At 40.1% G+C, this 24,644-nt stretch overlaps 1 long non-coding RNA gene across 2 annotated transcripts; it reads right to left on the minus strand.

The window, feature by feature from the left end:
• Positions 1-1,217: 1,217 nt before the first annotated feature.
• Positions 1,218-2,680, minus strand: LOC121994520. 2 transcript variants are annotated; one of them, XR_006115755.1, is made up of 2 exons: positions 2,372-2,680; positions 1,218-1,465 (listed from the first exon to the last, which is right to left on the minus strand). It is a non-coding gene; the product is annotated as an uncharacterized LOC121994520 (long non-coding RNA). The 2 variants fall into 2 exon arrangements; XR_006115756.1 differs by having other exon boundaries at positions 1,816-2,680.
• Between the last annotated feature and the right edge of the window lie 21,964 nt (positions 2,681-24,644).

Below are 24,644 nucleotides of genomic sequence, written 5' to 3' on the forward strand. Positions count from 1 at the left end.
GTTGCAATTCTTGAGAAAATCGTCTCATGTAATGCTTGTTGAAAAATGAACAGTGCTTTCGAATCTTTCTTTATGTTCTCCTTTAATCGACCTTCATCGACATCCTACTTGTCAAAGTCGTTCTCTACTAAATCCCAAAGATTTTGAGATCTAAATAAAGTCATCATTTTGATATTCCAAAATTTGTAGCACTCTCCTTTGAAAATGGTGATGAGGAGTTGAGAAACTCCGTTGATTGTCATTGTAAGCAAACTAGATACGCCAAATATTAAAATTCTTCTTATTGACATATTTTTTTTGTATTTTATATTTATTTGGTGATTACTCTTTTCGCCATCGATCAATGAAATACTTATGGTTTGATACATAATTAATTTTCCACCCGTTATAAAAGCTAGACGAGTTGATTCGATAATCAATATTCCTTTTTTTAAAATGTCTATAAGAGTTAGATTGTCCTTATTAAGGATTGCATCTAGATCCATCTCTTTTCTTCGAATTAAGGCTAGAGCTATAGAACTTGGATCCATCAATCTAAGTAAGAAATGATATGCCTTGATATTTTTTATCATTTTATGATTAACCAAGTTTTTTCATCTTAATTGAATAATTAAATATTTATTTAGGAATAAATCTAGTTATGATTCCTTGCTTTTCTTGCATCTTTTTCTTTTTTACTTTCAGATCTCGCATAATCCTTTTGAAGAGTTTTTTTTGTTTTATTTGCTTGGATCTGACACAAGATTTGTCTTTTCTTCATTTTTTTTCTTGATTTTTTAATTTTATTAAAATAGAATCTTTGACACTTTTGACTAATTTTTTTTCATCTAAATTTTGATTGGAAAGAAGTAATTTGATTGGGATGATCCACGGTTTAATCTTATATGTGTTATATGTATCAAAAAGAAATCTGAATTTTGGGAAGAACCAAAGTTTCAGATTTGATTTTTTTTTTTACAAAAAACTCTTTCCCTTTTTCGTTCATTCCCATCCAATCAAAAAAGTTGATTGGAGTTGTTTTTTTTTTTTTTTTGTATAGATTTGTTTCTGATACCACTATTAGAGAAAAATGAGAAGATTATAAGACGGACAAGTGGAACATAATAATTTCTTCACTTCATAATTCATAAAACAAGTAGTCTATTTATAAGCTACTTACATAACTCATGATAACCCACTAACTTCATAATTTACCTCACTAACTCAACTATTCTACCTCACTAATATTAAAATATATCGAACCACTACTACCACTAATGCCTACCACTACTACCACTCATTCTCATCTCATCAACCCACTAACTCAATTATTAATTTTAAGTCATTTTATCAACACTTAGCTTCATGGATATCAGTTCTCAGGTTCAACTCCTTACCGTGCATGACTTCTTGGAGATCAGATAACTCCTTTGCCGACAAGACATTGCTTAGTTTCTGAAATCCATCAAGCCATAACCTTTTTAACCTGGAAATAGTAAATGAGTAGATGAGATATGGTCGCAAAAAAGGATACTGGCAAACAGATGGGTTTCCGCGTAAGAGTATAATATTAAAAGCAAGCAAATGAGTAGATGAGTATAGAATGTGTAACATCATCTTCCTGGCTCACTAGATTGACTGTAGATGGCATAAAAGACTGATTCTTATGAATAAGGACACTAAAAGCAAGCAATGCAGATAAACATTCAGGATGGATTCATACAACAATAAAGAGGACAATCGGTATCAGTGAAGGAAATTCTAATTGGGCGTGCAGATTTTGCAGAAATAATACATCAAAAAACCATTATAAATTAGTTTAAGCAGAATACATACCAAGGACATGCATGAATAGCTCTAAAGAAAATTCGTCTTGCTACTGACAGTTTATGTTGCTTCATACTCTAAGTAGCATCACCATAATAGCACACACTTCTGCAATTTTTCATTTGCTAGTGCTCTCTCAAAGAGACTATGGACTCTGTGATATGAACACATAATCACAGATGGATACCTGAAAAACTAGCAAGCAATACTTATTTGTGATCCTCTACACATTTAGACAACGTGATAGATCTTAAATAGGGCTCCTTCTTGGCATCAAAAGAGAGGAATATCTTGTGTCAGAATGCAGGCGGTCAGCCAAGGATCTGTTAACTACTGCACATGGGCACTCAAATTTTGTTGATATCAACAACTTACTGGGATACACCAGACACGAAGGGAAGTTTTTGCTAGTAACGCACAAGAAAAGTGCAAAATGGAATCAACAGATCCTATATGAAAATCCTTGATAGCTAGATTTTCATATAGATCTCTTTCCGAATCCTTCTCAAATAACTCAAAATAGTTAATAAAGATATCAAAAGAATGTTTAATCACATAACCACACATGCATTAGGGTTCTCCTCTGCACTCTGCGCATAGTAGTAGGCGTTGTAAGTCTGGTAGGTCTTCACCACCGCGGCTATCTCGTCGGTCTTTGCTCTTCTCCTTTTCCTTTTCCTTGTCCTCGCCTTTCTCCTTGCCCTTGTCCCCTTCCTTGTCCTTCGCCTCTTCTTTCTTCTCCTCCTTCGCCGGCCCAACCGAGAGCAACTCAGTGTGCCAGGATTATATAACGGCGAGGAGGTGAACAATAAGTCAAAGTCTTCGTCGGGGTCGAGTGGTTGACTTCTTGGCAGCGAGGAAGTTGGGAGGAGGGTGAGCAGCGGCCAGCGCCGTTTAAAAGTCTCATAATGTCTCCATCTGTTCATGCCATTTCGGAGTGAGAATAATCATTTTAAAAATAATTATTTTTATTTAATTTGATCAAATAATCTTAAACAACCTCAAAATTCCTAACTTTATACATGTATAACCCAACACGGCTCTAACTGCCACGTCATCAGTTTGAAGGCTCTTCCCCAAACTCGGTGACGTGTCGAGTGATGGAGCCACATACATTTACATACCTTCGCATGATTTTATTGTTCGATAATTTTCGCAGAAGGTGCACTTAGATTTCAAAATTTTCGAAAGAGCTTACTATAGTTTCATATTTTTCAAATGACACTTTTTTCCCTGAAATATCCTTCTTATTAAAAAAATTAAAAAATATTCACCTATTCGTGGGACGGCACCCTGTCAGGCCGCTAGCCACTTGACTTGATAGCGTGGCCTTGGTGGCTAGAGTCATCTAGCGATCCGTCTATAAAGTCGATTCTATTTATAAGGATAATGCCAATTTATATAATTTTTTTTTTAAAAAAATTGATAATTGATATACACATGACGACCGACAAGTGTGATACATACACTATTCTTATTAGTAGGATCATACTTATCATCCCTAGGCATCCAAGTCGAGCGACCGTGGATGAGCGACTAGGGCGATCACACGGTCGCCTGGCTTCGCGGCAGGCCGCCCTAGCAATAGATGAATTTGTTTTATATTTTTATTTATTTTTAAAATTTGTAAATAAGAAGGGTATTTTAAGAAAGAAATATAAAAGTATAGTGTTCTATTTGAAAAATTCTGAAAGTTGAGTGCCTTTGTTGAGAACATGGTAATTCACAGGCAGTTCCCTCATATTCCGTGCAACTTCCCTTCCAAGTAGCATAAATTACAGGCCACCAACCACCAACCTCTAACAAGTACGATGGCCGCCGGCAAAGACAAAGGCAAAGGCAAGCTCCCAGCTCTTCCTCCTCCTCGCATGCGCTATGTTCCCAAGCGAGGTCAGATCCTAAAGAAAATCATCAAGTCCCTGCTTGGCAAGTTCTCCGCCCGCCGCTCGCCGCACGCCCCCTACGCTCAGGGGGTGGGCGGCGGCGGCGGCGGAGGAGGAGGAGGTGGTGGAGGCGGCGGAGTGGGTGGCTGTGGAGGCGGCGGCGCCCCACCCTCTGCAGTCACCAAAGGCTGAGTAGACCATGGGCCGGCCCAGGCTACTCCTGATCCGCCGCTCTGCGAATCTCTCTCAGTACATGATTACATTAAATAATCGATAATAAATGCATGTAATGATACAAGTTGAGAATTAAATTCTGTTTTCTTGCACTGGACAACTTAGAGCTCGATCGTCAACTTTCGATGGGAATCATTGAACAAGTGCGTTGAATCAGACAAAGAAGTTTTCCGCGTGACGCGAGAAAAAAAGAACAATAATTAAATCGAGAATTTATGACGCGGTTTCTGATGACGAACGATCGCCCAACGTCAACGCATCGATGTCAGACACGTCCATGATGAGGCGAGATATCTTAATTCTATTGATGGAAGAAGACAAAGTGTATATATCATTTTATCAAGCATGTTCCTGTCTCGCTAAAAAAAACACTACCGACTTTTTTTATAAGGATTTAGTTAATTAACAAAACCTAAAATAAATTAAGGAAAAAACGCATTAGTAGAAAGATTAGCACTTGATATGAAACATGTTTGAGTATCATATGCTGGTTAAAGAGTTTGTTATCGAATACTTATCCATTGGTGGATTAATTAACTAATAAAATCATGCATGGTAGGATCCACACGCAGTGGCCATTGTTTCTCGAACACAAGTTATTTTTATTTTCTGTTTTTTTTTTGTTTGCTTGCTTGACTTGGGTTCGTCAGCATTAACTTGTTCATAATTAAGTTGTACACATTTGTAGTGCACTAAAACAAAATAATTATTCCCTTTATTTTTGTAATTTGACCATCAAGTGCTTTTACTTTTGAATCCATTACTCTGACAAATCTTATCTTATTTATTCTTTTCTTCTTCACATATTTATATTATCACTATCCTTTTAAACCATTAATGTTCTTTCCATTTATTTATCGAATATTCTTTGCCTTTTCTCTGACACACATTGAAAATTATGTGTATATATCACATCTTCTGTTCATAAATTTGATTGTTCAAAGTTTACCTTTTTCACTTCTTAGTCAATTACTTGAAAACTTTATTTAACTATTAGTCAATTGATGATTCATTCCTGTCAATGATGTTCATTTGAGGCAAAACCATTTTATAGTTGAGGGAGAAAACTAAACAAGAATTTTATAAACTTGAATGGTTATTGAAAAAAATATATTAACATTGATCCTGTTTGAAATAAGAGAGATGATGCATTGGACAGATGATTCTACTATTAATTGGAAGAAGACTTCAAACCTGAGAGAAAATGACATCTAGCACCTCCTTCCTCTCTGCACACACCAATGAGAGCAAAGGGAACGTTAGAGCGATAACTAGAGAGGGAGTTCTTGACGCACATTCTGATGGATCGAAAGCGCTAGAGGGGGGGGGGGGGGGAATAGCGCTCGTGGCTATTTCGTTTTTCGAAATCGTAAAAGCTTGTTCAGAAATAACGCAGCGGAAAGTAAATAAAGTGGACACGAAGGATTTACTTCGTTCAGAGCCTGTGACGACTCCTACTCGAAGGCCCGCGATCCTTGATAGCTTCCGGTGGGCAACAACTATAATTCGTAAAAGCTATTACAAGCTAAGTACAATTTAAGCAGAAAAGAATATTGTACCGACAATAAAAAGACTAAAACTGAAGCTCCGAGTTGTCGTTGCAGCACTTCTGAGTCGAGACGTTAGCAGCTTGTCGCACGGAGAATGCTTAGAAGATTGTATGTCTAAAGCTGCACCTCAACCCTCCTTTTATATGAGGTTCCGGGCGCATGGGACCTTTCTGGGCGCCTGGAGTGTAACGTGGCCAGCCAACCAGGTTGCTCCACGTCGCGAAATCGCGCAGGGGATAAAAGTTGGTCCCGGGCGCCCGGACCTCCTTTTTCTAGGAGCCGCTTCTCCTGCAAAACAAGGTTAGTCCGAGCAATTGCATACCCTGCAAGACAATGTTAGAATTTGATAATTCATAAGTGAAAAAGAGCTGACAGTCTTCGGACTGTACGAGTCTGACTTCGGATTTCCAACCGGAAACCCTAGGTCGACCCGACGCCTACTGTTCCCTCTACGGGGAACGCGTCCTCACCTACTCCACTCAGGAGATTTACCTGATGCCAGTCCGGTCCTCCAGACCGACTGGACTTTTCGCCTAGGGTTACTCCCCCTAGGACCTAGGGTTACCGCCCCCTAGGTTTTTCTCCACCTAGGGTTACCGCCCCCTAGGACCTAAGGTTACCGCCCCTTAGGGTTTTCCTCCACCTAGGGTTACCGCCCCCTAGGACCTAAGGTTACCACCCCTTAGGGTTTTTCACCTGCCTAACCGCAGCTAGGACTTTCCTGAAACCCTCATTCAAACATGTTAGATCACACACTAACTTAACTTTGAATCCTTTGTCATTATCAAAACTAAGGTTCGATCGTCGGATGCTTCCCGCACCAACAATCTCCCCCTTTTTGATAATGGCAACCGAAATTCAATGTTAAGTAGAAAATATGCAGTTATGTATAAGCACAAGAAACAAGATAAGCATGATAGCAAGATAAGCATAAACATAGCTCCCCCTTAATATAAGTTATTCTCTTTGAATTTTTTACTAATAGTCATAGCTCCCCCTTAATACAAGCTCCCTTTAAAATATTTTCTTTGAATTTCTCTACTCTCCCCCTTTTCCATATATCAAAAATGAGCTAGTTTTGAAAAACTTAACTTTTCAAGACAGAATTTAGCAGAAAACATTTTAACTTAGGCAAGGAGCAAGTGAAAGGCAACACCTTAGAATTGATTTTGCTTAAAGAGATATAGCAAAAAGGAGCTCTTTTTAACTTAGTGTATTTTGAGGAGTTTCCAAAAATTTTCACAGAAAAATTTTCAAAACACAATTTTCAACTTCAGAAATTTTCCGAAAAAATATTCAGGTTTTTTAAAGAAAATTTTCAAGGAAAATTTTCAACTTAAAGAAGTTAATTGCAGCTTAACAAAATTTTTCAAACTTTAAAGATTTTTCTAACTTAAGAAAAAAATTTTAACTTAACAAATTTTTGAAAAAGTTTCAGCTTAAATAATTTTCTAACAAAATTCCAAAAAAAAATTTCAAAATAGAGGACACTTGAAAGTTTTAAATTTGGAGAAGTTTTTGAAAAGTTGTTTAAGGAATGTTTTTGAAATGAATTTCAAGAATACTTAAGGCAAAGGAGAAGCGATAACCTTAATGTTTAATAGCTTGCCATTTTGTTTTAGTAGGGTATCAGAGCCCTAAAGACCAAGCATGAGTCAAGATTTATTTTGATCAGGTATCAGATCCCTTAAGTACAGACATGCTTAAACTTATTATTTCCTTCACCAACTGTTTAACCGTTTAGCTACTTGCTGATTGCCTAGAGGGTAACAGTGTTCACTTGGTTAGTCAAGTCAAGTCAATTGATCCAGTTAGATTTGACTAAGGATGGAAGACTTGATTTGATTACTGTTAATCACGTATTTAACGCCCAGACTCATATTGATGCACAGAAATAAGAATTCTTGAGTCCAGGCTGTACCCTATGCATCTCACACCATTCTATGTTTTACAAACACAATCAAGGTAGACCTAGGTGTTTGTGAGATGCTCTGACTGAGTCCTGGGGGAACATGATTTCTAGGGGAAAAGCCTAGGCTAAGTCCAAATTTAGAAAGTCTAGTAAAGTAGGGATTTTGAACAATCAAAAGTTTGCCTAGAAGTTATAAAAATGTAAAAAAAACATTAAAAGGACTGAATTGTAAGTATCTATTCTACCCAACACATTCCTATTTGTCTTCTAAGTGTACTGAACTCAAGTTCAGGTAAGGGTTTTGTAAAAATGTCAGCTAGGTTTGATTTGGACTCAACATAGTTGAGTACAATATCACCCTTAGCTACATGATCCCTTACAAAGTGGTGTTTCACTTCTATATGTTTAGTCCTTGAGTGATGAATTGGGTTTTTTGTTAGATTTATTGTACTTATGTTATCAATTGAGATTTTTGTTTTTTGATATTCAAGTTGATAGTCTTTAAGGGTATGCATCATCCATAGTAATTGAGATGTGCATTCATCTAGTGCTATATATTCAGCTTCAGTGGTAGATAAGGCAACACAGTGTTGCTTTCTACTTGACCAACTTACTAAGCAGTGCCCTAAAAATTGACAACTACCACTTGTGCTTTTCTATCTAGCTTGCACCCGGCATACTCAGAGTCAGAGTAGCCGGTTAGATCAAGGGTGCAGGATCTAGGGTACCAAAGTCCTACGTTTAGGGTTCCCTTAACATACCTAAGGATTCTTTTTACTAGTGTTAAGTGAGACTCTTTTGCACAAGATTGATATCTTGCACACATACCTACTGCGAAGATGATGTCTGGTCGACTTGCAGTTAGGTACAGTAGACTTCCTATCATACTTCGATAGTATTTCAAGTCTACTGGTTTTCCTTCTAAGTCTGAGTCAATTTTAACATTAGTAGCCATTGGTGTATTAATGATTTTTGAATTTTCCATTCCAAATTTACTAATTAATTCCTTAGTATATTTGGTTTGATAAATATAAATTCCATCTTTGGTTTGCTTAATTTGTAAACCTAAAAAGAAATTGAGTTCACCTACTAGACTCATTTCAAATTCATTTTCCATTAGTTTGGTAAATTCTTTTAGAAACTTTGAGTTGGTTGATCCAAAAATAATATCGTCGACATAAATTTGGGCTATAAAGATGTCGTTTTCAAAGGTTTTTACAAAGAGGGTTGGGTCTATTTGACCTTGGTTGAACCCTTTTGATATTAGATAGTTGGATAGTCGTTCATACCAAGCTCTAGGTGCTTGTTTTAGTCCGTACAGAGCTTTTTTTAATCTGAAGACATAATTTGGATGTTCTATGTCCTCAAATCCTGAGGGTTGGCCTACGTATACTTCTTCTTTTATAAATCCGTTTAAGAATGCGGATTTTACATCCATTTGAAATAGCTTGAATTCTTTGTGTGCTGCATAGGCCAACAACATCCTGATGGATTCAAGTCTTGCTACAGGAGCATAGGTCTCATCATAGTCTAGCCCTTCTATTTGATTGAACCCTTTGGCTACTAATCTGACTTTATTTCTTACTATTTCACCTTGATCATTTAATTTGTTTCTAAAAACTCATTTAGTGTCAATTATGGTTTTGTTAATGGGTTTAGGCACTAATTCCCATACCTGATTTCTTTCAAATTAGGCCAATTCTTCTTGCATTGCTATAGTCCAATCTGGGTCTGGTAGGGCTTCTTCTATGGTTTTGGGTTTAATTTTTGAAATTAGGGCTATTTGACTCTGGTTTCTATAGGATGACCTAGTTCTTACTCCTACAATTGGATCACCCAAGATTTGATCAGATGGGTGATTTGTGCTTGTTCTGGTTGGTCGTATGTCATTTGAATTAGTGATTTGTTCTTCAGATTCAATAGGTTCAGATTGAATTTCGTCATCTTCTCTGTTTATTGGATTAGCATTTTCTGCATCTTCAGTTTCATCTATAGTGTCTTCATCAAATTGTATATTTGTTGTTTCTTCTACTTTTAGGGTATCCTTGTTATATACTCTATATGCTCTACTAGTGGTTGAGTATCCTAAAAATATTCCTGGGGTTATTTTTGATATAAATTTTCCTATGTAGTCTTTAGTGTTTAAAATAAAAACTTTACACCCAAATACTTTTAAATAGTTTAAGTTAGGAATTTTATTATAATAAATTTCATAGGGGGTTTTATTTTGAAATTTGTTAATTAAGATCCTATTTTGAATGTAGCATGCTGTACTAACTGCTTCAGCCCAGAATTGATTAGATAGATTATATTCGTTTAACATGGTTCTAGCAACTTCTTGTAAGGTTCTATTTTTACGTTCTACTAAACCATTTTGTTGGGGGGTTCTAGGGCAGGAGTATTCATGTTTGTACCCATTTATCTCACAAAATTCAGTGAAGTTGTGATTCTCAAATTCTCCTCCATGATCACTCCTTATCCTTTTAATTTTAGTATCTTTTTCATTTTCTGTTAATTTGCAAAAATTACTAAATTTTTCAAAGGTTTCATCTTTTATTTTTAGAAATTTTACTTAGGTGAACCTGGAGTAGTCATCAATTATAACTAAGCAATACTGGTTCTTGCTTAGTGACTTGGCTCCATGTGAATCAAATAGATCTAGGTGAAGGAGCTCAAGTAGATAGGTAGTTCTAACCGTATTGGTTGACTTGTGGGTGGACTTGGTTTGTTTTCCTTGTTGACATGCATTACAGATTGAGTTTTCAATAACTTTTAATTTGGGCAACCCTCTAACTAGTCCATTTTGACTCATTTTTGAAATGAGTCTTGTGTGAGTGTGACCGAGTCTTCTGTGCCATAACTCAGTTTCCTCTTGTTGTGTTAGAAAACACTTTATTGAGGATGATGCTAGATAAATGGTGTAGACATTATCTTTCCTAGTGCCCTTAAGTATGATTTTTGGATTATCGACATGTTTGACTATACATTCAGACTTGGTAAAATTGACTGAATAACCAGTATCGCATAGTTGACTTATACTTAATAAATTAAAATTAAAATTTTCAACTAACAGTACTTTTCGAATATACTTTTCGAATAATAAAATCAGAATTAAGTTCAATATTACCTTTTCCGATTACTTTCAGTTTTCCATCGTTGCCGAATGCAACTGATCCTAGGTTCTTTAGTTTTAGCTTAATGAACTTCAACCTATCTCTAGTCATATGTCTGGAGCATCCACTGTCCAACATCCATTGATCCAATTCCTACACATAAAGTAGTTGATGGATCAAAAGACAGTTTGATTGAAGTCCCTAATTTAGCATTTTACCTAATCTGAATTAATTCTATGGGGGGTTGTTTGGTGATTTGATGTTTAATTGAGAAATATTTAAATTAATTCAATTTTGAAAATGTTTAAGTTAATTTAATTTGAAGATGTTTAATTTAATTTTATTTTTAAAATGTTTAAGTTAATTTATTAAACAATGTTTAAGTTGATTTGATTAAAAAAATGTTTAAGTTAATTTAATTTTGAAAATATTTAATTTAACTTAAGTAACATTTAAAATTTAGTTTGCTTAGTCATCTCACCCGATCTATGTTTTCAATCAGGGGATCCTATTATTCTGTGAGATGAATTAGTTCAATTTTTAGGGCTTGGTTTAACTTTATGTTAGATTCGGGTTTAGCTTTGGGTTAAACAAGTAAGCATTCTTTGGATAAACTTCTGGGCTATGGTGAGTCACAAGGAGCTCATTAAAGTAACCAAGCCTTTGAGGTTTTCCAAATAGTCCTACCCATTGAACTTAATACTAAAGCTTGGTCTAACTAGTTAGGATCCATTTAAGGGTAGCTTCGGTTAGTTCCACTTGGCCAAATGCACAAGGTCGAAGCCATATCTTCCTAGACATGCGATGCCCAAGCTTCCCTAACGTACTATCATCCAAAAACTTCACCAGTACTGTGGGTCAAGTTAAACCTCACCCTTTTAATCTATCCTTACTTATCCTGTCGGGTAATTTACTCTTGTTTACCCATTTCGGGTAGATAGGTTTCGGAGTTGCCAGCTATTCTGGACCCTCCTTCTATTTTGAATTAATTTTGAATAATTGATTTTGAATTTTGAATTTTGAGTTTTAATAATTTTGAATTTTAATAATTTCAAAATTTTGAGTTTTAGTAATTAATTTCGAATTTTGAATTTTGAGTTTTAAATTAATTTCGAATTTTGAATTTTGAGTTTTAAATTAATTTTGAATTTTGAATTTTGAGTTTGAATTTTAAATTTTAATTATGAATTTTGAACTTGAATTTTAAATTACGAATTTTGAAATTTAAATTTAATTATTAATTTTAATTTTTTTCTGCTAGCTCCCCCTGGATCATAGCCTCGATAAGGTTTATCGAGGTAATGTATTTGATCCTTAGGAACCCAATAATGTCCAAGTCCTACTTGATTGATCAGGTTGAACTTGGCAACCCAAGCTTGGACCGATTTACTATTTGGTTTGTTTATTAAGGATAGGTAAGATTTATATTTCTTTTTATATCCTAGTCCAGTTCGATTATAGATTGCCCTTTGTGTTCCAAGAATCAAGTCAAGATTTTTGGATCTCAAGGAAAATCGTTCTAGGGTTGTTTTCAAATCCTTTACCTGACTTTTCAGATTGGAATTCTCTTCCTCATGTTTTTGAACTTGAGTTGAGGTTCCAGTCTGAACTTGATCAGTTAAGGATTCGTTGTTAGGCGTTTCTTTAAGGAGTGTTACCTCCTTTAGAAGCGATTTGATTCGAATCTTGGACTTAGCTACTTTATGCATTAAATAATTAATTAAGCTATATAAACGATTTTTACTTACAGAGGGGTTCGGTCCTTCGGAAACGGATGCGGATCCGTGGCTTCTCTCGGACTCGGCTTCCGATTCGTCCTCACTTCCGGATCCGTTGGTGTAGTACCGGGCTGTCAAGGCGAGAAAGTTCGTCTGTTCTAGTTCTTCGTCGTCGGATTCCTCGGAAGAAGACTCGTCCCTTGTTGCCTTCAATGCCTTCTTTCTTTTGGGTTTCTTTGGATCCTTCTGGTTCAGGCAATTTGCCTTGATGTGACCCTTCTGATTACACCCGTAGCAGTCACTTCGAATTTAACCTTCGAGCTTGGTTGGGCTTCATTAGACTGGATGGCCTTTCTGAGATCCTTTTTGTTGAAGCCCTTCTTTTTGCAGAGCTTCTTTACTAAGTTGACTATCTCGGTTGTAAGTTCATCGTCGTCTTCCGAATCTGGTTCTTCTTCTGACTCAGGTTCGGTTCTCCGCTTGATTTTTGACTCACGCGATCTCCCTGTTCCTGCAACCAAAGCCAACCCTTTCTCGGTCGGGCGTGCATTAGTCTGTTCGTGAAGTTCGAGTTCTACAAAAAGTTCATTTAGTTTAATGGTAGATAAGTCCTTGGGGACCTTGTAGGCATCTACCATGGATGCCCACAAGGTGTTCCTTGGAAAGGCGTTTAGAGAATACCTTATGATGTCCCGGTTGTCTACCTTCTGTCCAATTGCATGAAGATCATTGAGCAGATCTTGAATCCGGGCATGGAGTTGGGCAGCTATTTCACCTTCCTGCAATTTGATGTTAAATAATTTATTAAAAATTAGGTCTCTTTTACTTACTTTGGTGTCGGATGTCCCTTCGTGAAGTTCAATTAGCTTCTCCCACAACTCTTTGGCACTGTTGAAGGGGCCGACGCGGTTGAGTTCTTCTTTTGATAGGCCACACTGGAGGGTGCATGTTGCCTTGGCATTTGCTTCCACCTTCTTGATAAAAGATGCATCCCAGTCCTCGTACGGTAGTGGTTTGCCGACGCTATCAGATGGTAGTTGGAATCCGGTTTTGACAATCATCCAGACTTCAAAGTGAGTCTGGAGATATGCCTCTATCCGACCCTTCCAGTACCCGAAGTCGTCTCCGGTGAATAGCGGAGGGCGGGCTGTACTGTAGCCTTCTTGAAGGGCCATTTCAGATTAACCTAAAATGAAAAACAACCAACAAAATGTCCCAGGACTTGGTCCTGGCTTAGTAGTGCGGAAGGAAAAAAAAATGGATCACAAACTCGGGTGGTGTTGCACCAATTCCGAGAAAAACCGATTCTGGGGAAAAAGAATTAGAATATAGCTATGAGGCTAAATTCTAATCGACTTCGAAAATCTAAAAAATACCACGAAAAAATATTTTGAATGGTGGTTGCACCAATTCAAAATGACCCCGCTCTGATACCAATTGATGGATCGAAAGCGCTAGAGGGGGGGTGAATAGCGCTCGTGGCTATTTCATTTTTCGAAATCGTAAAATCTTGTTAAGAAATAACGCAACGGAAAGTAAATAAAGTGGACACGAAGGATTTACTTCGTTCGGAGCCTGTGACGACTCCTACTCGAAGGCCCGCGATCCTTGATCGCTTTCGGTGGGCAACAACTATAATTCGTAAAAGCTATTACAAGCTAAGTACAATTTAAGCAGAAAAGAATATTGTACCGACAATAAAAAGACTAAAACTGAAGCTCCGAGTTGTCGTTGCAGCACTTCTGAGTCGAGACGTTAGCAGCTTGTCGCACGGAGAATGCTTAGAAGATTGTACGTCTAAAGCTGCACCTCAACCCTCCTTTTATATGAGGTTCCGGGCGCCTGGGACCTTTCCGGGCGCCTGGAGTGTGACGTGGCTAGCCAACCAGGTTGCTCCACGTCGTAAAGTCGCGCAGGGGATAAAAGTTGGTCCCGGGCGCCCGGATCCATCCCGGGCGCCCGGACCTCCTTTTTCCAGGAGCCGCTTCTCCTGCAAAACAAGGTTAGTCCGAGCAATTGCATACCCTGCAAGACAATGTTAGAATCTGATAATTCATAAGTGAAAAAGAGCTGACAGTCTTCGGACTGTCCGAGTCTGACTTCGGATCCCTAGGTCGACCCGACGCCTACTGTTCCCTCTACGGGGAACGCGTCCTCACCTACTCCACTCAGGAGATTTACCTGATGCCAGTCCGGTCCTCCAGACCGACTGGACTTTTCGCCTAGGGTTACCCCCCCTAGGACCTAGGGTTACCGCCCCCTAGGGTTTTTCTCCACCTAGGGTTACCGCCCCCTAGGACCTAAGGTTACCGCCCCTTAGGGTTTTCCTCCATCTAGGGTTACCGCCCCCTAGGACCTAAGGTTACCACCCCTTAGGATTTTTCACCTGCCTAACCGCAGCTAGGACTTTCCTGAAACCCTCATTCAAACATGTTAGATCACACACTAACTTAACTTTGAATCCTTTGCCATTATCAAAACTAAGGTTCGATCGTCGGATGCTTCCCGCACCAACACACTCCAATGCTCAAGTCAGTATGGTAGCTAAGCGAAAGGTGGAGAAGATGAACAGTAGATGCGTGCACATGATGTAAAGTCTGTAAAATGTATTGCGTACCTCGCCAACCGAGAGAAACCCCCCTTTTTATGCCGTCTCTCGTAACCTCCATAATAATAAAGTGACAAGAAATATCTAGTGTTAGACTATGTCGGGTAATGGAAGATGTACAACCTAGAAGATGTACAGTCACCTTCGAGGAATCTTCCGCTACCTATATATGTACCGTTTTTTATAACCTCCGTTATCAATAAAACGGTTAAGAGAATATTCTGTCAGAATATATTGAGTGATGGAAGGTGTATGGCCACCCTTCGAGGAAGATTCTATCATATATATATATATATATATATATATATAGATTTGTTATGCTGGGCGACGCTTTGTGCGCGACCATGAGTGACGCGCAGACGTGGCGTTGCCATCTCGATTTCCCTACAAATAAAATATACCATTTATTCTCTCTTCCCTCCAGCATGCAGTTCAAAACCAAGGCATGGGAAATTACCCAAATTAAAATTTGATTCTCCGCTCTCCCACTCTCGCTCCCTCCGTCTCCATCGTCCGTCGTGACTGAGCGATGTCCGCCGGTAAAATTTCACCGGCCTCTTCAATCTCACAGCTGCTGTGAGAACTTACCACCTCTCTCCATTCCCAATGGTAATTTGTTTCATTTTAGTTTATTATTCTCCACCATTATAGCATGCATATATTATTAGAAGGATTAATTCTATAACGTGCAGGAACGACGGCGTCTACCAACGGCTATAGCCTATAGCCACGTATGCATGTTAGCTGCTACACGTTGTAGCAGCTACAAACGTGAAGCAGCCACTTGGTAAGTCAGTTTTATGGTAGATATATTTTCTAGCAGATACTAATCCTACAAATATTTAAGTTCATGTATAGCAACTTGGTAAAAAATTATTTGAAATTCTTTTTTTACTGATGCAGCGCCTTTGCTTCGCTTCTAAATGTTGCAGCAACTACTTCGCAGCAAACAGTCCTTGTAGCTGCTACAACTTATAGCAGCTAACTTGGAATGACGATCGTAGAAAGAAGGAAGGATTTATGCTACGACGTGTAAGGCCGATGATTGCTACAAACGCTTGCAGCCACTTAGACTTTACTTTGCTGCTACTAGTTATAGCAGCTACTTCGACAGTTAACTGTTACACCTTGTAGCAGCTAACTTTTCATATAGCTGCTACAACGTGTAGCAGCTACTTCGATAGGTAACTTCTACACCTTGTAGCAGCTAACTCTCCATGTAGCTGCTACAACTTGTAGCAGCTACTTCGACAGGTAACTACTACACCTTGTAGTAGCTAACTCTTCATAGAGCTGCTACAACTTGTAGCAGCTACTTCGACAGGTTGTGGCAGTTATGTGTTGAAGTAGCTTCTAGAACATGTAGCAGCAAAGCACAGTCAATGTAGTATAGTAGGAAAAATAAATTTAAAAATAATTTTTTACCCAGTTGATGTACAACCGCACACAATAATTTTAGGGCCAATATCTTATAGAACATTAAGATACTAATAAAATGACTTACCGAGTTTCTGCTACACGTTGTAGAAGCTACATGGACCGGTAGCTACTACAACGTGTAGTGATTAAATGTCAAGGTACCTGCTATAACTTGTAGCGACCTTATATTTGGTCGATATCACTGCACATTTTCTTTCTTCATCTTCTCCTACACCTTCTCTTTCTCCATCTTCTCTTGGGTATATAGTCAAGAGGTATGAATTCAGATTTTGGACAAGCTTAGCCTCAACTATTATCCGAGAAAGAGGGATCCCTAGCACAGGCAATGCAAGATATGGATCTTCATCGCTCACATCAGGGCGAACTTGAGGTGCATCTCTCTGCTGCTCATTCCCAGATTCGAGCTGAGGTCGCGTTAAGAGAAAAAGCCTATTTGAACTTAGAGCAAAGGACCGCCGAACTGGATGACCTGGGATTGAAGCATGCTTCAGCGATCACCATCCTCACAAAGAAGATCCAAGCAGATGGTCGACTAATATCACAATTGCAGCAAGATTTGGAGCAGCAAGCAGATAAAATAAAGTCTTTGCAATATGAATTAAACCGAGCCAACTTGGAGATAGGCTCTCTTTCACAGACCTGCGAAGGTAAGTCTAATAAACATAGGCGGATGGAGCAAGCATCTCATCTTTGTCCAGCGTGTTGTTCAGGCATACGCCCCTACCTGGGATGGGAGGAGCAATCCGGTACCTCCTCAAGGTACCGAAACAACTATTAAAGCGACCATCCATTTGTTGGGAAACATGGAATTCCAGGTCGTGTACGTTGTATTGTAAATCATATTAATATATACTTCTATTCATGTATATCAAATCCAACTATAGTCTCCAAGTCTTTCTTCGATTACGCTCAATAAGATGTTAGTCTGTGTGTCGATCTCAGTTTATTATTTAGATCACCTAATTTTATCTTTTACACGATTTATCAGATAACGTATAAATCATGCACAAGCTGCTACATGCTGTAGCAGCTACTGTAGCACCTTGCAGCATGTAGTTGTCAGATGTTGCTACAACGTGTATCAGCTTCTCAAGAGTAGCTGCTACACGGTGTAGCAATTACTATGGATTAGCTGCTACACATTTTTGAAGAAATCATAGACACGTGAGTTGACACATCGTGTAACAGTTTCTGCGGATTAGTTGCTACACATTGTAGCAGCTGCTCCCGATATGTGTGCTAACACAATGTGTAGCAGTTACTGCGTCTTAGCTGCTTCCCTTTGTAGCAGCTACTCCACAATTGTAAGCTGCGACAACATGTTGCAGCAACTAACAAGCAAAGGCGCTGCAAAATACTTGGCATGCCACTCCCTATCTCGCCGCTCTCTATATCGCCCTCGTCTATTCCCGTTTCACCGGCATCTTCAATCTCACAGCTATTGTTGTTCTTAACACCTCTACATTACTGGCATACAGATGATAACCATGTACCAGCAAATATCGAGCAGCTAACTCGACGGTTAGCTGTTACAACGGTGTAGCAGCTACATGGAATGATACATGCTACAACGCTAAAATATCTACTGCAATCGTTTCTGTCTCCAACAGTGGCAGTAATTACCATGGTTAGCTGCTACAACGCTATAGCAGCTACTTGAAATGTTAACTACTACAATGCTGTAAAAGGCAAGAAAATTAATGACATATTGTGAATAAAATTACATTTTGATTACATCATAAGTTTAATATGAACACAGTGTTCAGAAACCCTAGGAGCGCTCACATTGTTCTCACAGATTGTGTCATTTTCGTATTGGTCGAGTTGCATCCACAGTAATCTCCATGAACGATCTCCCTTGATCAACGTACTCCATTTTCTGAACACAATACACCATGTCTTATTTTTCATGTCCCTCATGTCATTTGGTCGACGATGTGAAAAATTCGAGGACGAGAGAATCCTATGGTTACTCCATGAGGATTCCTCAGGGCATTGCAGAGGCACTTTGTCACGCATACATGATTTTAGGAAGAAGTTAGACCTTTGCATGAGCAGCCGACCATCATACGCGTATGTTGATGGGAGCTAAACGATGGTGTTCGCATTAAGGAAATACGTTTACGATTATGGAAGCATACTATAGATTGTGGAAGGCTACTTGACCGCTTTGGCTTTCCCGATTTGGGAGCTTGATACACTTCAAGATTTGTAGAGGATGACATGAAAGGAATGATGAAGGTGGTGCCGAGAAAATGTGGCCAGTCCATGAATTTGCTACTCATTTTCCTTTGTGACATTCATGAACGTTGCGACCCTCTGTTATATAGGAAATCAGGTGTAGCCCAATGAAATAGTGACTAGACCAGGGTAAGCTGATGGACTTTTAATGATTAAGAAGAGTAGATGGCAACTCTTGAGGGATCACCTATGTGAGAAAGAAATAGGGCCGCTTCGAAGAGAATTAGAGGCACAATTCTTAGAGCTTCTCACAGAACCAGGCGTGTTCATGGCCAAGAATGAATACACTCATGAGAACTGAGTTGTATCAGGGAGAGTCTTAGGTGAGATTTGTCACTGCTTACATAGACGACAGTATAGTTCAAGGACATCGTGTTTACTATCAGTCAGTAAGCAACCAAATCTTCATAAGGGAAGGATCAAAGGGTAAAACCTACCTATCCTATACTTGACTCAACTGCTGAATGCTATCACATATCCTATCTCCATTCATGTGGGGGATTGTTGAATATGTGTGAATGGAGAAGAGATGGAAGAGGATAGAAGCTCTATTGTGAATGAGACTTTAGTCCCACATTGGGAGTTTCATGGCATGTTGGTTGGTTTATATTGATTCACATACAATGAGGATGTGAACAAATGCATGGGGAGAGACTCTTTCTCACGCGTAGATGCAGATGGGGGAGGGGGGGAATCTAGGGTCCGAATTGCACTGAACCAAGTTGACTCGTGTGTGGGCACAACCTACGCGCGCCGAATGTCGGATCGGAGTGAGCAAAATTTGCTTAAGTGGAACAACCAACATTTTGCCACGTAAATATTTTTGCTACCGTGTAACAGATGCATTAAATTTGAGATTAATGTAGAATTAAAACGGTTGAGTGATAATGAGTGAACCGGTGGGCGTTTCATTACTCGACGAGTAATGGTCATTAATCGATCATTAACGCTAGCTGTCGTTGATCTGAGCTTCTATATAAGGAGGCTGTGATCACAGGCAAAAGATACACACAGCAACACGAGCGGCAGCTCTCCACTTTCATCTCCCCCTCCTCTGTCGTTCAACTCCTGCTCGGCATAATGCCCGTGATAGCAATCGGGTGTCATCCAGTTCGTCGTGACCACCAGTGATTGGTGGGGATCATGGTTAGTCATTGTATCTTGGGAAACAGACGACCCTAGTAAGCCTCGAAGCACAAGTGGAGGTGGGGTGAATTTGTTTCAAGGAAACTGCGACTCTCGCAGGTCTCGATCCATTGCTCGCTCTGTTCTACTGGTCCCGCATGGTGTCAAAGCTCAGCTGACCATTTGCTCGGTCTCTAAGCTCGCTCGGAATCTTCGCCCGACTGGAACCTATTCACCCGACCAGTCTCTTTGCTCCTTGGCCAATCAGCTCGCCCGGTCAGTCACTGTCTGCCCGACTGGTCTGTATGCTTCGTCCTGCCTGTCTGCCTAACCAGCTTATCTGCTTCTCCCGACCTGTCTGTCCAATCGACCTGTCTGTTTCTCTCGACCTGTCTGCTCGATTGACCTGTTTGCTTCTCCCGGCCTGTTTGTCCGACTGGCCTGTCTGCTTCACCCGACCTGTCTGCCCGACTTGCCTATCTGCTCGATCCGACCGACCTCTCACTTGGCTGGTTTGCTCGACCGCTCGGCTCTACATCCTGGTCAGCCGCTCTACTCGCCCGGCTGATCTTCCTGCACAAACTTTTTGCTCGGCCGACCTGCCCGCCCGGCCTCTTAGCCCGCTTTGTCAACACTGTGCAGACTGCTTTCATCACTTGCCAAAAACTAGCATCTGCTGGCAGCATGAGATTATCAAGTTAGGTCATCTCTATTATAAGTTGAATTTAAATTTTATGTAATTTTAAATTCAGCTAAGTCCCAAAAAATTTCAGATAATAGATTATTTTTTCCTAATAATAAATACTTATGTAAGCACTTCCCAATTTATCTGATGGCATGTAAAGTCAAGAGCAAGAGAAATTAGTATATTCCTTATACTTGAACTTGAATTTTTTTATGAAATTAATAGAAAAATTATCGAACATGAAGTAAAATATAAAACAAAATAAAAAAAAAATCCATATACCATATAACTATTAAAAAAATCCATATAATCATATCATATAAAATAAACAACATTATAATATACACGGATTAATCAAGCTCAATATCTAAATTAAAAAAATTAATAAAGAATAGACATCATCCTTTGATATTTGTTGTAGTATGTCTAATTCAAAAAGTTTAAATGTAATTATCAAGATTTTAAATAAAAAAAGTATGTTAGTTGTCGATATTAGTTATGATGTGGCGATGAGGAGGAGCGTACCTGGCACGAGTCAATTGTCATATGATAGGTTAAAGTCAAGGCGGTCCATGCCAAGGCTTAAGGTTCGGTCGCGCTCGAGCGAGAAGTGGTTCATCGGCCGATCGGAAGGATCAATGTCCGGTTGACCATTTAAGTAAACAGTGACTGGTCAACCAGGACGTCAAGAGAGCAAGTTACGCGGGCCAGAAGCTCAAGCCGGACTGACCGATCGAAAGGATCATTGCCCGGTCGACCATATGAGTGAACCAGTGACTGGTCAACCAGGGCGGCCAATGAGCAAGTTGAGCGGGCCAGAAGTCCGAACCGAGCGGGTCACCCGTATAACTCGAGGTATATCGTTGGCATTATACACCTAATGAACCGATGCAATAATAAAAGAGGAAAAGATAGATAATTAATAGGGAAAGGAGAAGACAAAAGAGAATACTCCATCTATCATTAAATAAGAAACAGTCAAGACAAAGATGCCTTTCATTGGCAATTAATATCATTAAATCAAGGAAGATGGAGGGTCATTGAGAAAGGTATAAAAGAGTATGCTAGGTTCGAAGAAAAGCAAGATAGATCTTTTTCCCTAATACTTTCACTCTCTTCCTTTTCTGTTTCTGACTTGAGCGTCGGAGGGCCAACGTCAGGGACCCCTTCTCTGTTTTTGGTTTTTATTTTGCAAAAAGGAGCGAGGTCTTCATCCCGTCAGCGGAATTACCACCTCCCCATCTTTCCAGCTTCGTGCCTTCGAACAGGATCATTTTGGCATCGTCTGTGGGAACGTAGCCTGCATCCAAATGAGAAGATGGAAGACACTGGATGATTCATGATGGTAACGCTGACGCAAGAGGAGCTCGACGTGTTGATATAAGTCCGAGCGGCGAAGATAGTGGAGCAACAACAACAAGAGCTGGTCGATCTTCAAGTACGAGAACCTGCAGCCTCAATAGTGGGGCGGCCGGCTGAACAACACTCCGCTCCAAAACTGAACAAGATGCCGATCGACACCTATAGGGAAGCCCCCAATATGTAGGCCCTGTTATGGGCTCCAGCAGAAAGGGGTCATGCGGATAAAGATCGGAGATCATCCTCTGATGAGGCACCAGTTTGAAACACAGGAAAAAGAAAACCTAGGGAGGGCGACTCACCTGAATGGGTCAATCAATAGGTTTTAGAGGAGATTCTAAATGACCCTATGTCGAAGCACTACACCCCATTGAAGATTGGGGAATATAACGGGATGACCAACCTCGATGACCACCTGGCCAAGTTTGGCAACACGTCCACACTGCACCAACACACAGATGGGGTAAAATGTCAAATCTTCCTTACTACATTATCTGGATTGACACGACGTTGGTTTAAACGTTTGTCAAGCGGCTCGATCCATAACTTTAAAGACTTCCGAGCGGCCTTCCTACATCACTTTGCTAGTTGTCGCCGCCACCAAAAGATGAGCGTAAATCTATTCTCACTGAAGTAATGGCCCCGAGAGGCCTTAAGGGCATATATCCAACACTTCAATTAGGTGGCGATAGACATCCCAACGGTCTCCTCAAACATATTGATAAACGCTTTCACTCAGGGGCTCACTGAAAGAGAATTATTCTAGTCACTCATCCGGAAGCCACCAAAGGACTTTGGCTATCTATAGAAAAGGGCCAATGAATACATCAATGTAGAAGAAGCCCAAGCGGCCAGGAAAAAAGAGGCACCCGCCGAACCAGCAATGACGTCCTAGCAGCGTCAACCGAGCAGCCATCAACCTCCTAAAGGACCCTAATCAGGAGGAACTCAATCACAACATGAGCCTAAGATGCATGTCATGCAGAACGTTGGGGCCAAACACCCAAAAGCCTACAGGGGCAAAATATGGACGTCGATGTTTTTCTTTTTCCATCAGTCGATAACTCATAATACTCGGGACTGCTACTTGGCTAACAGACTAACCCCAAGAAGGCAGTATCGTCAGTCACCATCGCTCGATCGAAGATATAGGCGCCGATCAACTGGTCGAAGGGAAGGCGAAAGGACAGAGGTCGAGCCACGCCGCAATCAATCTCAACAATGGAACAATCCAAGTCCTGTTTAGGAGCAGGCCGAACAGAGATGACCCTCAGCTCGAGAGGAAGAAAATAGGAGCAACGCCGCTCGAGGTGAGATAAAAATGATCTCTAGGGGGTCGACCGGCAGTGATTCTAATCGAGCAAGAAAGTTGCACGCTCGGCAGCTTGAAATTTACGCGGTTGGCTACAGCAAGGAGAAGGCTGAAGGACCTAAGATCAGCTTTAGCCCGAAGGATTTGGAGAGGGTAGAGAAAGTTGTAGCAAGAAAGTTGCACTGTTGGTGCGGGAAGCATCTGACGATCGAACCCAAGTTTAGATAATGGCAAAGGGATTCAAAGTTAAGTTGTTTTGTTATTTAACATGTGTGAATGAGGTTTTTCAGGAAAGTCCTAATTGCGGTTAGGCAGGTAGAAAACCCTAGGGAGTTGTAACCCTAGGTGGAGAAAAACCCTAAGGGGTGGCAACCTTAGCTCCTAGGGGGTGGTAACCCTAAGTGGCGAAAAACCAAAGGAGGGGGTAACCCTAGGTGGCGAAAAACCAAAGGAGGGGGTAACCCTAGGTGGCGAAAAACCCTAGGGGGTGGTAACCCTAGGTCCTAGGGGCTGGTAACCCTAGGCAAAAAGTCCAGTCGGTCTGGAGGACCGGACTGGCATCAGGTATGCTCTCCTAAGTGGAGTAGGTGAGGACGCGTTCCCCGGAAGAGGGAACGGTAGGCGTTGATTCGACCTAGGGTTTCCGGTCAGAAATTCGAAGTCAGAACCGAATAGTCTGGTGACTGTCAATTACTTAATTTACTTATATTGTGCTAACTTTGTCTTACAGGGTATGTTGTTATTTTATAGACTAACATATTTTACAAGGACTAAAGTGCACATTTTACCTCGGTGCATGGGTGAGCTAGCTGCGCAGAGGGCCTGGAGGCGCCTCCATGGGACTTGAAGGCGCCCCAGACCGCTGCTTAGAGGCGCCTTGGAGTGATGATGGAGGTGCCCTCAAGAGGATAAGCTGCAAGCAGCAAGACTTATCGACAGCGTTGATGTCGGGATGGACTTTGGGGTTTGAGGTGCCTCCATGAGGCATCGGAGGCACCCTCAATAGCCTATTTAAGGCTATCTCGGCCAGCAGCTTAGAACAACAACTTCCAAGCGATCATTCTTCTTCGTGCTACGCAATAGACGATCTAGAAAGGTTGTAGCATGTCTCTGACGACCAAGAACTTCAAACTGAGTGTTTTTATTATCGGTATAAAGTTTATTACAACTTTTATTATACTTAATATGTAACACCTTTTCGGAATTATAGTTGTTGCCCAAAGTAAACGTTCAACGAATGTGAGCCTTGGAGTAGGATCGGCCTAGGCTCCGAACCGAGTAAATCTTGGAGTCTTTGTGATTGTATGTTTTTCCTTTCATTATTTCCACTGCGTTTAATTTTGATACGTCTTAAAATCGAACAAGTGAAAGCCACGAGCGCTATTCACCCCCCTTTAGCGCTTCACGATCCAACAATTGGTATCAGAGCGGGGTCGCTTCAAACAGGTGAAACCACTTTTCAAGCAAGTTTTTCGTGGTATTTTCAATTTTTCGGAGTCGATCAGAATTAGTATAATTGCTATATTCCGATCTATCTTTATCGAATCGATTTTTGCTAAAAGTTGGTGCAACACCACTCGAGTTCGTTTTTTTTACACATCCCGCACTACTAATCCAAGACAAAGTCTTGGAACAGATTTTTCCTGTTTTTGCGTGTG

This window comes from Zingiber officinale, chromosome 6A (genome assembly GCF_018446385.1).
Source record: "Zingiber officinale cultivar Zhangliang chromosome 6A, Zo_v1.1, whole genome shotgun sequence".
Taxonomy (NCBI): domain Eukaryota; kingdom Viridiplantae; phylum Streptophyta; class Magnoliopsida; order Zingiberales; family Zingiberaceae; genus Zingiber; species Zingiber officinale.